Source organism: Ursus americanus, chromosome 17, assembly GCF_024610735.1.
Source record: "Ursus americanus isolate L20-20 chromosome 17, mUrsAme1.1.p, whole genome shotgun sequence".
Lineage (NCBI taxonomy): Eukaryota > Metazoa > Chordata > Mammalia > Carnivora > Ursidae > Ursus > Ursus americanus.
Genome location: NC_142143.1, coordinates 13,880,620 through 13,893,887, shown reverse-complemented (window position 1 = coordinate 13,893,887; position 13,268 = coordinate 13,880,620). Strand labels below are relative to the sequence as shown.

Here is a 13,268-nt window from a genome sequence, read left to right as displayed (position 1 = left end):
CTTCATTGTTTGCATATAACACCCAGTGCTCCTTGCAATATGTGCCCTCCTTAATACCCATCACCAGGCTAGCCCATGTCCCCAACCTCCTCCCTTCTGAAACCCTCAGTTTGTTTCCTGGAGTCCATAGTCTCTCATGGTTCATCCCTCCCTCTGATTTCCGCTCCCTTCATTTTTCCCTTCCTTCTCCTAATGTCCTCTGTGCTATTCCTTATGTTCCACATATAAGTGAAACCATATTAATTGTCTTTCTCTGCTTGACTTATTTCACTTAGCATAATCCCCTCCTGTTCCATCCATGTTGATGCAAATGGTGGGTATTCATCCTTTCTGATGGCCGAGTAATATTCCATTATATATATGGACCACATCTTTATCCATTTATCTGTTGAAGGGCACCTTGGCTCCTTCTACAGTTTGGCTATTGTGGACATTACTGCTATGAGCATTGGGGTGCATGTGCCCCTTCTTTTCACAACCTCTGTATCTTTGGGTTAAGTACCCAGTAGTGCAATTGCTGGGTCATAGGGTAGCTCTATTTTTAACTTTTTGAGGAACCTCCATACTGTTTTCCAAAGTGGCTGTACCAACTTCATTCCCACCAACAATGTAGGAGGGTTCCCCTTACTCCACGTCCTCTCCAACATTTGTTGTTTCCTGCCTTGTTATTCAGTTATTTTGAATTGAATAATGCCACACACATAGTATAGGCTCAGCAGATTACCATTTAAAATAATTCCTGATTTAACGTTTTTTTCTGGAACACTATGTTGAGTTATTCACGCATTCATTCAGCAGATATTTCTTGGGAACTAGAGCCAGGCTCTGGGTAGGTGCTGAGAACACATCAGTGAACAAAATAGATAAAATCTTTGCCATGAGAGAACTGAAACATTTATTGAGCATCCAATATGTTCCAGATACTGTGTGAAGGCTGTCAAGATGAATATAGTTCCTGCCTTCAAATTCTTGTTAAAGAAACAGATGTGGAGATAGAATGACAACCCAGAAATGCTACATGCCACTCAAGCTCTGAGAAGGACACAACAAATCAGAGGGAAACAGTTGCAGTGGACGGGACAGAGGTGAGTTGTTTTATGTGTGTGTGATGAATAGATATTTGCTCATTCTTGATACCACCTTGATAAATGTGTCTGAATAAGGCAACTAGAATAGTGGGTAAACATCAAACCCGTACCATGTAGGGCAATAGAGATGGAACTTGGATTTTATTTATTAACCTGGAGATGAGACATCCTAGGGGTAGGGCCAGCTCCATGGGCATGCAACATGTGAAATGTTGCTGTGTAAAATGGAGAATGGCCTTGTACTGTGTGGCTGCAAAGGATGGCTTTAGGAGATAGCTGGACATTTCAGAGCAGCAGACCTGGGGTCACACGAGGAAAATTTTTCTGATGGAGTAGTTCATCAGTGGAAGGATGTATTTGTGAAGTAGCAGATTCCTTCTCATTAGTCATCCAGGCAGAAGCTTGGGGAGGCCCTTGAAATGCATGACAAAGACGGACTCACTGATTTGTGTTTTGGACTGAACGGCCTCTGAGGTCAGGTGGCCCTGAGATTCTCCTGCTTTTAGATCGTCCATATGCTGCATTTAAAATTCTGTATCATGGGGCGCCTGGGTGGCGCAGTCGTTAAAGCGTCTGCCTCCGGCTCAGGGCATGATCCCGGCGTTCCGGGATCGAGTCCCACATCAGGCTCCTCCGCTGGGAGCCTGCTTCTTCCTCTCTCACTCACCTGCTGTGTTCCCTCTCTTGCTGGCTGTCTCTCTGTCACATAAATAAATAAAATCTTTAAAAAAAAAAATTCTGTATCATGCGGAGGCGCCTGGGTGGCACAGCAGTTAAGCGTCTGCCTTCAGCTCAGGGCGTGATCCCGGCGTTGTGGGATCGAGCCCCACATCAGGCTCTTCCGCTGTGAGCCTGCTTCTTCCTCTCCCACTCCCCCTGCTTGCGTTCCCTCTCTCGCTGGCTGTCTCTATCTCTGTCAAATAAATAAATAAAATCTTTAAAAATAAAAAAAAATAAAATTCTGTATCATACGTTGCTATCTTGCATTCTCTGTGTAAATCATTGCTTACTTAACTCAATTATGGACTTCTTGAGAGGTCTTGAGAAAAGGGCTGGAGAGTGTATTGGAGAAGCTGTAGATTTGAAATTTGTTCCAGTACCAAAAAGCGGTGTTCCTTTTGGGCAGCGTATTCGCCTTCTCTGCAACTGAACTTCCACATCTATACAGTGCATGAAATAAAACTCATCCTGTCCTGTTGCTGTGAGGATAAGATAGAGTGTGTGGGTAAAACATCTTGAACAGAGTAACACACGAAATGGATGTACATTTAATGATCGTTATATTTATTCCATTCTTGCATACTGCTATCCCTCTGGTGTCTGGCATTGAGGAATGTACAGATCAGTTCTGTCTCCAAAGATACTTGTTGGGTGAAGGCCAAGTGCTCATTGAAATGCTGTGGACCAACAAACCGGAGAACCAATGGTCACTGATTCTTTCCCCAAAGGGAGGAGGATTCTGCTCTATTTTCTTTTTTTCTTTTTCCTTTTTTTTTTTTTTTTAGCTCTCTCAGCTCCTTCTTGGTGTTATTCTTGCTCTGGCTCTTCGGTGCTCTTCACTTGCTTCTGAAGCTGCTGCTGCCTAGATCCGTGGATTCCCAGCACCCTCTAGAGACAGAAGAGGGATTTGTCTCACTTGAGAGAAGATAGATTTTTCTTATTATGCAGCTGCTGGTGCAAAGGAATGTGCCAGGAGTGAGGTGTGGAGAGAGGGAACAAAGAAGGGAGGCTCCAGCTGTTCTTAACCCACCTGTCCCTATCAGTGCACTTTTCTGATTGCCTTCTCTTAGATGTCCAATCCCCAGGTGGATCTGAAGACAGTGAGCCACGTGGGATGCAGAAAAAGTTTCCCTTCTATTCTTGAGCACAGGTAGTCAGTTGAGAGCGTTTCAATGGGGCCATAACTGAATCTCTAGTGAATTCCGAACAGGCCAGTGACTCAGATCTAGGGTTAAATATGTGCCTGAATGACCTCCTCTGGCTGCCCTGGCAACATGTCCTGCTCAACCACCAGAAGAAGGGAGGGAATAACTCATTCAAACACAATGAACCACAGAAAACAATTTTAATTATAAAATGTACCTCCAAATATTTAGTCTCCAGTTCTTTCTCATACTCAACTCTTCAATTTCCACATCACTCTTATCCCTCAATAAACTTAAAGAACAACAACTTTCCTGTCGTGAATATAGAGGGGCAGAGAGGTGAGGGGAGAGAGGGGACTGGGGTGGTCATAACGGGGAGGGTATGGTAAGACCCACTTCAGGATTGTTATGCCTTGGATAATGAGCAGAAGTAACTGACTGACTAATTGAAAAATCAGAACGCTTAAATAGGCAAACCTCAGAGATATTGCAGGTTCAGTTCCAGACAACCACAATAAAGCAAATATTTTAATGAAGTGAATGTCGTAATAAGGCAAGTTGATGAATTTTATGTTTTCCCAGTACATATAAAAGTTATGTTTACACTATACTGTAGTCTTTCAAGTGTACAATAGCATTATGTTTAAAAATACAAAGTATATACCTTAATTAAAACATCCTTTATTGCTAAAAAAAATACTAACCATCATTTGAGTTTTCAGGAGTTGTAATCTTTTTGCTGGTGGGAGATCTTGCCTTGAAGTTGATGGCTGCTGACCAGTCAGGGTGGTAGTTGCTAAAGGTTGGGGTGGTGGTGCAATGTCTTAACACAACAATGAAGTTTCCTGCGTCGGTGGACTCCTCCTTTCATGAACGATTTCTCTGTAGCATGTGATGCTGTTTGATAGAATTGTAGAACTTCCTTCAAAATTGGAGTCAATCTTCTCAAACGCTGCTATTTTATCAACTCAGTTTATGTAATATTTTAAATTCTTTGTTGTCATTTCAACAATCTTCACAGCATCTCTACCAGGAATCGATTCCATCTCAAGGAACCACTTTCTTTGCTTATCTGTAAGAAGCAACTCCCCATCCATTCAAGTTTTTTTTATGAGATTGCAGCAATGCAATCCATCTTCAGGCTCCACTTCTCATTCTAGTTCTCTTGCTGTTTCCACTGTCTCCAGATACATCTTCCACTCAAGTCTTGAACCTCACAAAGTCATCCATGAGGGTTGGAATCACTTTCTTCCAAACTCCTGTTTACATATGACCTCTTCCCATATATCACAAGTGTTCTTAATGACATCAAGACTGGTGAAATCTCTCCAGAAGGTTTTCAGTTTACTTTGCTTAGATTCATCAAAAGAATCACTATCTATGACAGCTATAGCCTTGCAAAATGTATTTCTTAAATAATAAGACTTGAAAGTCAAAATTACTCCTTGAACCATGAGCGGCAGAATGGATGTTGTGGTTAGCGGGCATGAAAACAACATTCATCTCATATATACCTCCATTAGGGCTCTTGAGTGACCAGGTCCAATGTCAAATGAGTGGTAATGATTTGAAAGGAATCTTTTTTTCTGAGCAGTGTCAACAGTGGGCTTAAAATAGTCCATAAGCCTTGTTATAAACAGATGTGCTGTCATCTAGACTATGTTGCTCCGTTTCTAGAGTACAGGCAGAGCAGATTCAGCATAATTCTGAAGGCTCTAGGATTTTTAGAATGAGAGATGAGCGTTAGCTTCAACTTAAAGTCATCAGCTGCTTTGCCCCTAACAAGAGAGTCAGTATGCCCTTTGAAGTTTCGAAGCCAGGCATTGACTTCTCCTATCTCTGAAAGTCCCGGATGGCATCTTCTTCCCATAAAAGGCTGTTTTATCTACACTGGAATCTGTTGTTTGGCGCAGCCTTAATGATCTTAGCTTGATCTTCCGGGTCACCTGCTGCAGCTTCTCCATCAGCCCTGGCTGCTTCCCCTCGCACTTGTATGTTACGGAGACAGCTTCTGTCCTTCAACTTCATAAACCAACCTCTTCTAGCTTCAAACTTTTCTTCTGCAGCTGCCTCCCCTCTCTTAGCCTTCACAGAATTGAAGAGAGCGAGGGCCTCGCTCTGGGTTAGGCTTTATCTTAAGGGGATGTTGTGGCTGGTTTGATCTTCAATCCAGACCACTCCAGCTTTCTCCGTATCAGCAATAAGGCTGTTCCACTTTCTTATCATCCCTGTGTTCACTAGAGTAGCATTTTTACTTTCCTCCAGAAACTCTTCCTTTGCATTCACAACCTGGCTAACTGTTTGGCTCGAGAAGCCTCACTTTCATCCCTATCTCAGCTTTTGACATGCCTTCCTCACTAACCTTCATCATTTCTAGTTTTTTTTTATTTAAAGTGAGGGATGTGCAACTCATCTTTTCACTTGAACACTTAGAGGTTATTAATTGGCCTAATTTCAACATTGTTGTGTCTCAGGGAATAAGGAGGCCCAAGGAGAGGGAGAGAGAAGGGGGAACAGCCAGCTGGTGGAGCAGTCAGAACACACACAGTATTTATTGATTAAGTTCTCTGTTGTATATGGGCACAGTTCAGGGCACCCCTAAACAATTACAATAGGAACATGAAAAATTGTTGATCACAGATCACCATAACAAATACAATAATAATAATAAAAAGTTTGAGATAAAAGTTTGAAATACTGGTAGTAGGGAGGGCACGTATTGCATGGTGCACTGGGTGTTATACGCAACTAATGAATCATTGAGCCTTACATCGGAAACCGGGGATGTACTGTATGGTGACTAACATAATATAATGAATTTTAGCACCCTAAAAAAAAAAAAAAGTTTGAAATACTGTGAGAATTACCAAAATGTGACACAGAGACACAAAGTGAGCAAATGCTGTTGGAAAAATGGTGCCAGTAGACCTGCTTGATGTAGGGTTGTCACAAACCCTCAATTTGTTAAAAAAAAGAAAATTGCAATATCTGTGAAGCACAATAAAATGAGATATGCCTGTGCTTGGTGGGTTACAAGAGAAAATTACCTTTTGCCCTTCAGTCTTCAAACAAGTGCTATTGGCTCTTCCTTCCCTGCTCCTGTGTGGCATATTGGGCAGATCTCACAGCTTTCCAGACGCTTGCTGATGTTAAAATATCCAGCCCCATTAGCCCAGTTTAAAATCTTATTCTTTTTTTTTTTATTTTAATGTTTTTTTTATTATATTATGTTAGTCACCATACAGTACATCCCCGGTTTCCGATGTAAAGTTCGATGATTCATTAGTCGCGTATAACACCCAGTGCACCATGCAATATGTGCCCTCCTTACTACCCATCACCAGTCTATCCCATTCCCCCACCCCCCTCCCCTCTGAGGCCCTCAGTTTGTTTCTCATAGTCCATAGTATCTCATGCTTCATTCCCCCTTCTGATTACCCCCCCTTCTTTATCCCTTTCTTCCCCTACCGATCTTCCTAGTTCTTATGTTCCATAGATGAGAGAAATCATATGATAATTGTCTTTCTCTGCTTGACTTATTTCACTTAGCATTATCTCCTCCAGTGCCGTCCATGTTGCAGCAAATGTTGAGAATTTGTTCTTTCTGATAGCTGAGTAATATTCCATTGTATACATGAACCACAACTTCTTAATCCAGTCACCTGTTGAAGGGCATCTTGTTTCCTTCCATGCTTTGGCTATTGTGGACAAGGCTGCTATGAACATTGGGATGCATATGGCCCTTCTCTTCACTACGTCTGTATCTTTGGGGTAAATACCCAGTAGTGCAATGGCTGGGTCATAGGGTAGCTCAATTTTTAACTTTTTAAGGGACCTCCACACTGTTTTCCAGAGTGGCTGTACCGACTTGCATTCCCACCAACAATGAAGGAGGGATTCCCTTTCTCCACATCCTCTCCAGCAATTGTTTCTTGCCTTGTCAATTTTTGCCATTCTAACTGGCGTAAGGTGGTATCTTAGTGTGGTTTTGATTTGAATTTCCCTGATGGCTAATGATTTTGAACATTAAAATCTTATTCTTATATCCAATTCAAAGTGTCTCCCATTTCCACCAGCCCAGACCTGCCTTGTACACTGGGGACTGGACCCTTTCGCTTTCACTTCTCCTTCATGCATCTTCCCCCTTTCTTCTGATGCTTTGGACCTCTCCAAGATCACAATCTGAAAGGCGGAATTAGAGGAAAGTGGTAAAATCATTTTTTCTTGGCAGGTTCAGTTGATGGTTCTTCCCTGGCTGTGGTGGACTTCCATTGAGTTGCATATTTCAGAGGTTCTGCAAGACCCTAGGGTTCCCCACTGCATGATTCCTGGATGTGGGAGAACCTTTTGACTTGACCTCCTCCAAACAGCCACCTCCCTCCTGCCCCAGGGGATACATTCCAGAGTACCTTATTACTATGGTAGCCTCACCTGTGGGCCAGGATCCATGCAGGTGGGAAGGTGGTGTTGCTAGCAAGATAAGCTCAGCTCTTATTTCACTTAGCATAATCCCCTCCAGTTCCATCCATGTCAATGCAAATGGTGGGTATTCATCCTTTCTGATGGCTGAGTAATATTCCATTGTATATATGGACCCCCATCTTCTTTATCCATTCATCTGTTGAAGGGCATCTTGGCTCCTTCCACAGTTTAGCTATTGTGGACATTGCTGCTATGAACATTGGGGTGCATATGCCCCTTCTTTTCACTACATCTGTATCTTTGGAGTAAATACCTAGTACTGCAATTGCTGGGTCATCGGGTAGCTCTATTTTTAACTTTTTGAGTAACCTCCATACTGTTTTCCAAAATAAGTCAAGCAGAGAAAGACAATTATCATATGGTTTCACTCATATGTGGAACATAAGGAATAGCATGGAGGACATTAGGGGAAGGAAGGCAAAACTGAAGGAGGGGAAATCAGAGGGATGGGCGAACCATGAGAGACTGTGGACTCCGGGAAACAATCTGAGGGTTTCAGAAGGAAGAGGGTGGAGAGATAAGCTAGCCTGGTGATGGGTATTAAGGAGGGCACGTATTCTAATGAGCACTGGGTGTTATATGCAAATAATGAATCATGAAACACTACATCAAAAACTAATGATGTACTGTATGGTGACTGACATAACATAATGAAAAAATTAAAATTAAAAAAGATAAGCTCTGCTCTGACCAAGTCTTGATTTCCAGGTGACCCACACCAGGAAGTGAGGATGTAGTCTGCTCCGCTACCAGCTCCTCTCTTCGCCCTGCCACCGGCTCATTCTTTTCCTTCCCCCTTACTCAGATATACACAGAGGAGGGAAACGGGGAGAAGTTGGCCAGGGGTACAAAGTTTCATTTCTGTAGGATGAATAATTTCTGGAGATCTAATGTACAGCATAGTGACGATAGTTAACAGTACTGTATTATCTACTTGAAATTTCCTAAAAGGGTAGATCTTAAGGGTTCTCACCACACATACAACACAGAAACAGAAGCAAGGGAGGGAGGTGGGAGGGAGGAAGGGAAGGAAATGGTAACTATGTACAGTGATAGCTGTGCTAATTAGCTTGATTGTGGGCATCATTTCACAATGTATACATATATCAAAATATCAAGTTGTGTACCTTAAATATGCACAATACCTGTTTGTCCTCATTATACCTCATTATACCTTTATTATACCTCAGTAAACCTGGGGGAAAAAACAGACACGGAGGGAAGATGGCAAAGCCACTGCTCCAGCAGATGTCCACAGGGCAATGGGATGCTGGGCTTCCATCCTGCAGGCCCACGCAAGCTCTACAAGCGGTCCTTTCAGAGCACCCCCCAATTTGACTTGGGTGGGGAAAGAACACCATAAAGAGGAGAAGGGATAGGGGAAAAATATAGCTTTTCTCCCCTAAAAGCAATGACTCCATATTCTAATAAATTTCAGTTAGTTGAGGCAATCATTGTCAAATTTCTAGTCTTTTCTTTCTACAGACAGAAGATATGGATGTGTGTTGGTCATCGTGCTGGAGGGGCCTCGTCATAATAAGCACGGAGAGGAGTCCTGTGCACACAACGCACGATGCTCCGTGCTCATTGCGCTCAGTTTTAGGGCCTTAGCTTGTGGTTTCTGTTATATCTGTTCAGATGCAGATGATCTAGAAAAAAAGAAAGGGTGAGGATCTTAGAAATGGCCAAAAAAATGAGATCCAAGGAAATGTGGCAAAACGTGTTGAACGGGCTGGAAAGATCTCCCTCGATATTTCATTCCAGGAAAATAAGGATATGTCTGTCCCTTCCTCCCGCATGGGCGTTTGAGGATTCAAGCAATCCGGCACTTTGAAGCTGCATAGGCTCCTTAGTTAGCAGGTAATGTGGTGACTACACCATCTTTATTCTTCTTAGTTATTCCTTGTAGTAGTTCTTTGTAGTGTCAGAAACATCGTTACTCTTTGTACTGCATTCCAAGCTTTCCTAGCGTGATGGCCATTGGAAGCCTATGAGCATCCTTCTGGAAACCTAATGGCAGAGAACATATGCCAAAAAGACCACTGTGTACCCAGTCACCTCTTTTCCTTTACAGTTTCCATTTTGTAACTGCCTTTCTATGACTCTTTTCCACAACCCCAGCTTTCCAGAGCTGACACCTACATAGGTAGCAGATGGAATCTAGAGTAATTTGCCTCCCCCACTAGCACTCTTCAGAGCCCTAGAGTGTTATGTAACCCATACAGGATGTGACATAAAATGAGTGCTTAGCAGATGTCTTTCAAGTTGAATTCAAACATAGGAAAATGTGATGGTGTGGGGGTCAAGTCCACTGACTTTCCTCTGTTCTGTTTTGCTCATAAAAGCAAGTTCCCACAGTACATTTCACTAATGACTCAGTGGATGAATGTTTGCTTTACATGCAATGTCGGGATCCACAAGAAGAGCCTGCAGCAGTGGTTCTCAAACTTAACCTTGGCTCTACATTTAAAACACCTGGGGAGCTTTCACACCAGACCCATTTACACAAAGGAGCTTGAGAGTGAGACCCAGGCTTCAGGGTTTTTTTTTTTTTTTTTTAAAGGTTTTTCAGAAGTTTCTGGTTATGCAGCCGAAGTTGAGAAACACTATTGTAAAGTACTCCAGAACTGTGTGCTCCAAATTCAGAAGTCTGTCCGTTTCCCTTTCCCATTAACTCCTTCTCATCCTTGGTCCCTGACCCCACCCCAAACCTCCACAGCCCTCCACAGGACCAGCAGTGTCCTGATCCTCTTTTCCCCTCTGCATCACAGCCCTAGTGAAGATGGAAGGCTGGGTGGCACAAGGCTGACATCTAGTGGTAAAAATAAGTAAGTCAATTGTCCCATTTCCTGGAAAATTACAAGAGAAAGTCACCAGTGGAACCCAGTCTGCGTGCATCTTTGCATTGGCTATACCGTGGTTTTCTGTCCCTGACGTTCCGGGAAGATAGCCAGGCTGAACCGCATTTTTGAAAACCACAAAGGGGAGGTTTTGGTCTTTGATGAACTCAGTCTTCACCTTCAGGGTGCTTTGCCTGCCCTGCCGACAGACCCATTCCCAGACCTTAGATTACTCACAGGCATAGCCTGATTGCCCCTTGCCTCAAGCCTGGCACGCACACCATGCATGCTTTCCCTGTTTCCCCCTCGTTCCCACTGAGCAACTCCCAGGGCTTGTGTGCACGCTGGCTCACCTGGCTAGGCCCCTCAGGTGGCAGGCAGAGGGGAGGCGTGTTCTCTGATTTTTCAAGTGCTCACAGGCCCTCCTCATGCTGTGTCTCCTTCCACTGATAGCTCTGCTGCTCCCCCCAAATGTAAAGGAGTTGATGCCCATGGGCATTTTATTAGGTTGCCAGGGCTGCCGTAACAAAGGACCACAGACGGGGTGGCTTAAGCAACATAAATTTATTTTCTCACACTTTTGGAGGCTGGAAGTCTTGATCAAGGTGTAGGCTGTCTGTTTCTTCTGAGTCTTTTCTCCTTGGCTTGTAGATGGCTGTCTTCTTCCTGTGTCTTTATATGGTCTCTGCTCTGTCTGTGTCTGTGTCCTAATCTCTTCTTATAAGAATACCAGTCATACTGGATTAGGGCCTCATTTTAACATCATCACCTTTTAAAGGCCTTATGTCCAAATATAGTCATTTTGAGGTACTTGGGGTTAGGGCTGCAACAGATGAATTTAAGTGGGGGGACACAGTTCAGCCAGTAACAGGCATGTTTGGCTAATAATGTGAGATGGACTCCAGTAGACACATTCTTCTCCCTTTTCCCCTTTTTTTCCCATTGGAGACACAGTAATTTTAGGAAGCCTCTCTGGGCATGACCTTGGAGACCAAGTAACCTCTTGGCCCTTTAAAAAGCTGTGGCCAGCTCTCTTGTCCTTCCTGACCACACAGCCCCATTTCCCTCACTCCCTTGAGATAATGCTCCCTAGTGAAGTGTTCACATGTAAGATTTTCCTTCTGGTCCTATATTCCAGTGGTCCCCATCTTTCATATGCATTTCTCTGGGTTCACCAAGCTTAGGCACAATGAGAAGTTTCTGGGCATTGATGCTATGATTTGTCTTCCTTCTGTTGTGTAAGATCAATTCCATGCAGCCAACCTAAAATACCTAGTCTGTACAAGATAATATAGAAACATAAAAACAAATGAGACATGGTACTTGTGATAGATAATACAGGGCTTTTAGAAGAGGCATAGGTAAAAATGATTTTAACACAGCGGGAAATTATTTTTAAATTCTTAAAGATAGATTCTTAAAAACTCAAAATAGTAAGAGTTCTGGAAGGGGTAAACTCTGAGCTGCCTGTACCAGATGTAAGCTTAGGACCTCACTCAAGTTTTTCTGAATTAAAATCTCTAGTATTTGTGGCAAGAAATCTGCATCGTTAACAATCTCCCCGGGAGAATTTGGTGTGTGCCAAGCAGTGAGAAATTTTTTTAAAGCGATGCTGTCCAAATAGTTAGTATAGTGCTTTGCACTGAGCAGGGGCCCAAAAGCATTGCCTAAGTCAGTGAACAAAAGTATGAGCCAATAGGGCATTTATTTGGGAAGGGACCCCACACCTTCCATAGTCTTCTGGATTCCAAATCCAGTGCTGTTTTCCTAAACCCCATTGCACAGCACCATTTAGGATTCCTTAAGTTAAGGAGGCATTAAGCCATTGTCAGAAATGGCCCTCTGCCTATCTTGATTCTGGAGGCTTTTTCTTAAAGCTGCCAGAACTGAGATCCCATGCCTGCTGAATTTATTGCTCAGCCTGTCCACAGAGCAGGTAGTTGGCCTGATGCTTGGAGAGGCAGTTGAGATCAAACTCCCCACCGTCACCAGGGACAGTTGTTCCCAATAACATCTTTCATAAAATATCTGAAATGCTCCCATTCAAAATAGTCTTTGTCCTGAGAAGAGAAAAAAAACTTTATGATTACTTTCTAATAAAAGTCTGCAGTAAGCTTGATTTCCACGGAGCACGCTAGGATCATCCAACTGGTGGTAGATTTGATTCAACCCTGAATTCCACTACCATGGGCTCTGGGGAGAACCGCTAACCTCTCTTAATGGAAAGGGACAAAGAAAGGCCATTTTTGGATTTGTGAGGTCACGCACGGCTTGGGCAGCATGGAATTTATTGAGTTTGCTGCCAGCTCCAAGCTGTTTTCTCAAAATGACTATCTCTCTAGGGAAAGATATTATGCTAATATTGTTACAGGCTCCGAGGTGAGGTTATAACACAATATTTATCTGCTCTTTTGTCAGCTTTATTTTTCATTTTGTTTTCATGGGTTGTTTAAAATGTGGAAAAATCAAGGGAGAAGAAAAATCGCACCAAATAAAAGGACTAAAGAAAGAAAGTGGGGGGGGGAGTGGACAGTCAGCAAAGAGAAAGTGAGCGGACCAAATCGATGGGTGAAAAAGGTGGTCGAGGGAGAGAGGAAAAAAATTTAGGTCCTGCCTCCCTCCTTTATCATTTGAAGAGAGCATGGGTGTAAGCTTCTCACTGTCCTGAAGCCCCCCCCCCGCCCCCCCCCCCACAATTGTCAGTGACCCTGTTTCTTCTTGCCTCGGGGCCTGAAACAGGTATTGAGGGATAATCTTAGAGCGTTTTAAATTGCCTGAGCATGGCACTGAGGCTGTCCAGAGACCACTGTAAGTCTAATGCTGTTTAGCAGAGGGTGAGCCGCAAAAAAAGAGTAAATCTCTGGCTTGGCGCCTTTTCCCAGCCCATGCTGGCTGCCCTCCTCTGTGTCTCACCATCTCCCAGAAAAGCTTTCAGCTGAATCCTTCATGCTTGCTCTCTTAGAAATACAGCTGCATGTAATCCCTTGCTTTTT

General features: G+C 43.3%; 1 long non-coding RNA gene across 5 annotated transcripts in view; it reads left to right on the top strand.

The window, feature by feature from the left end:
- LOC123780752 (uncharacterized) overlaps window positions 1-13,268 on the top strand; it is a 109,362-nt gene that overhangs the window by 56,926 nt on the left and 39,168 nt on the right. For all 5 annotated transcript variants that reach the window (XR_015727101.1, XR_006776499.2, XR_015727100.1 and 2 more), the window contains one exon: window positions 921-1,085. This is a non-coding gene — a long non-coding RNA (uncharacterized LOC123780752). The remainder of the gene's footprint in view (window positions 1-920; window positions 1,086-13,268) is intronic.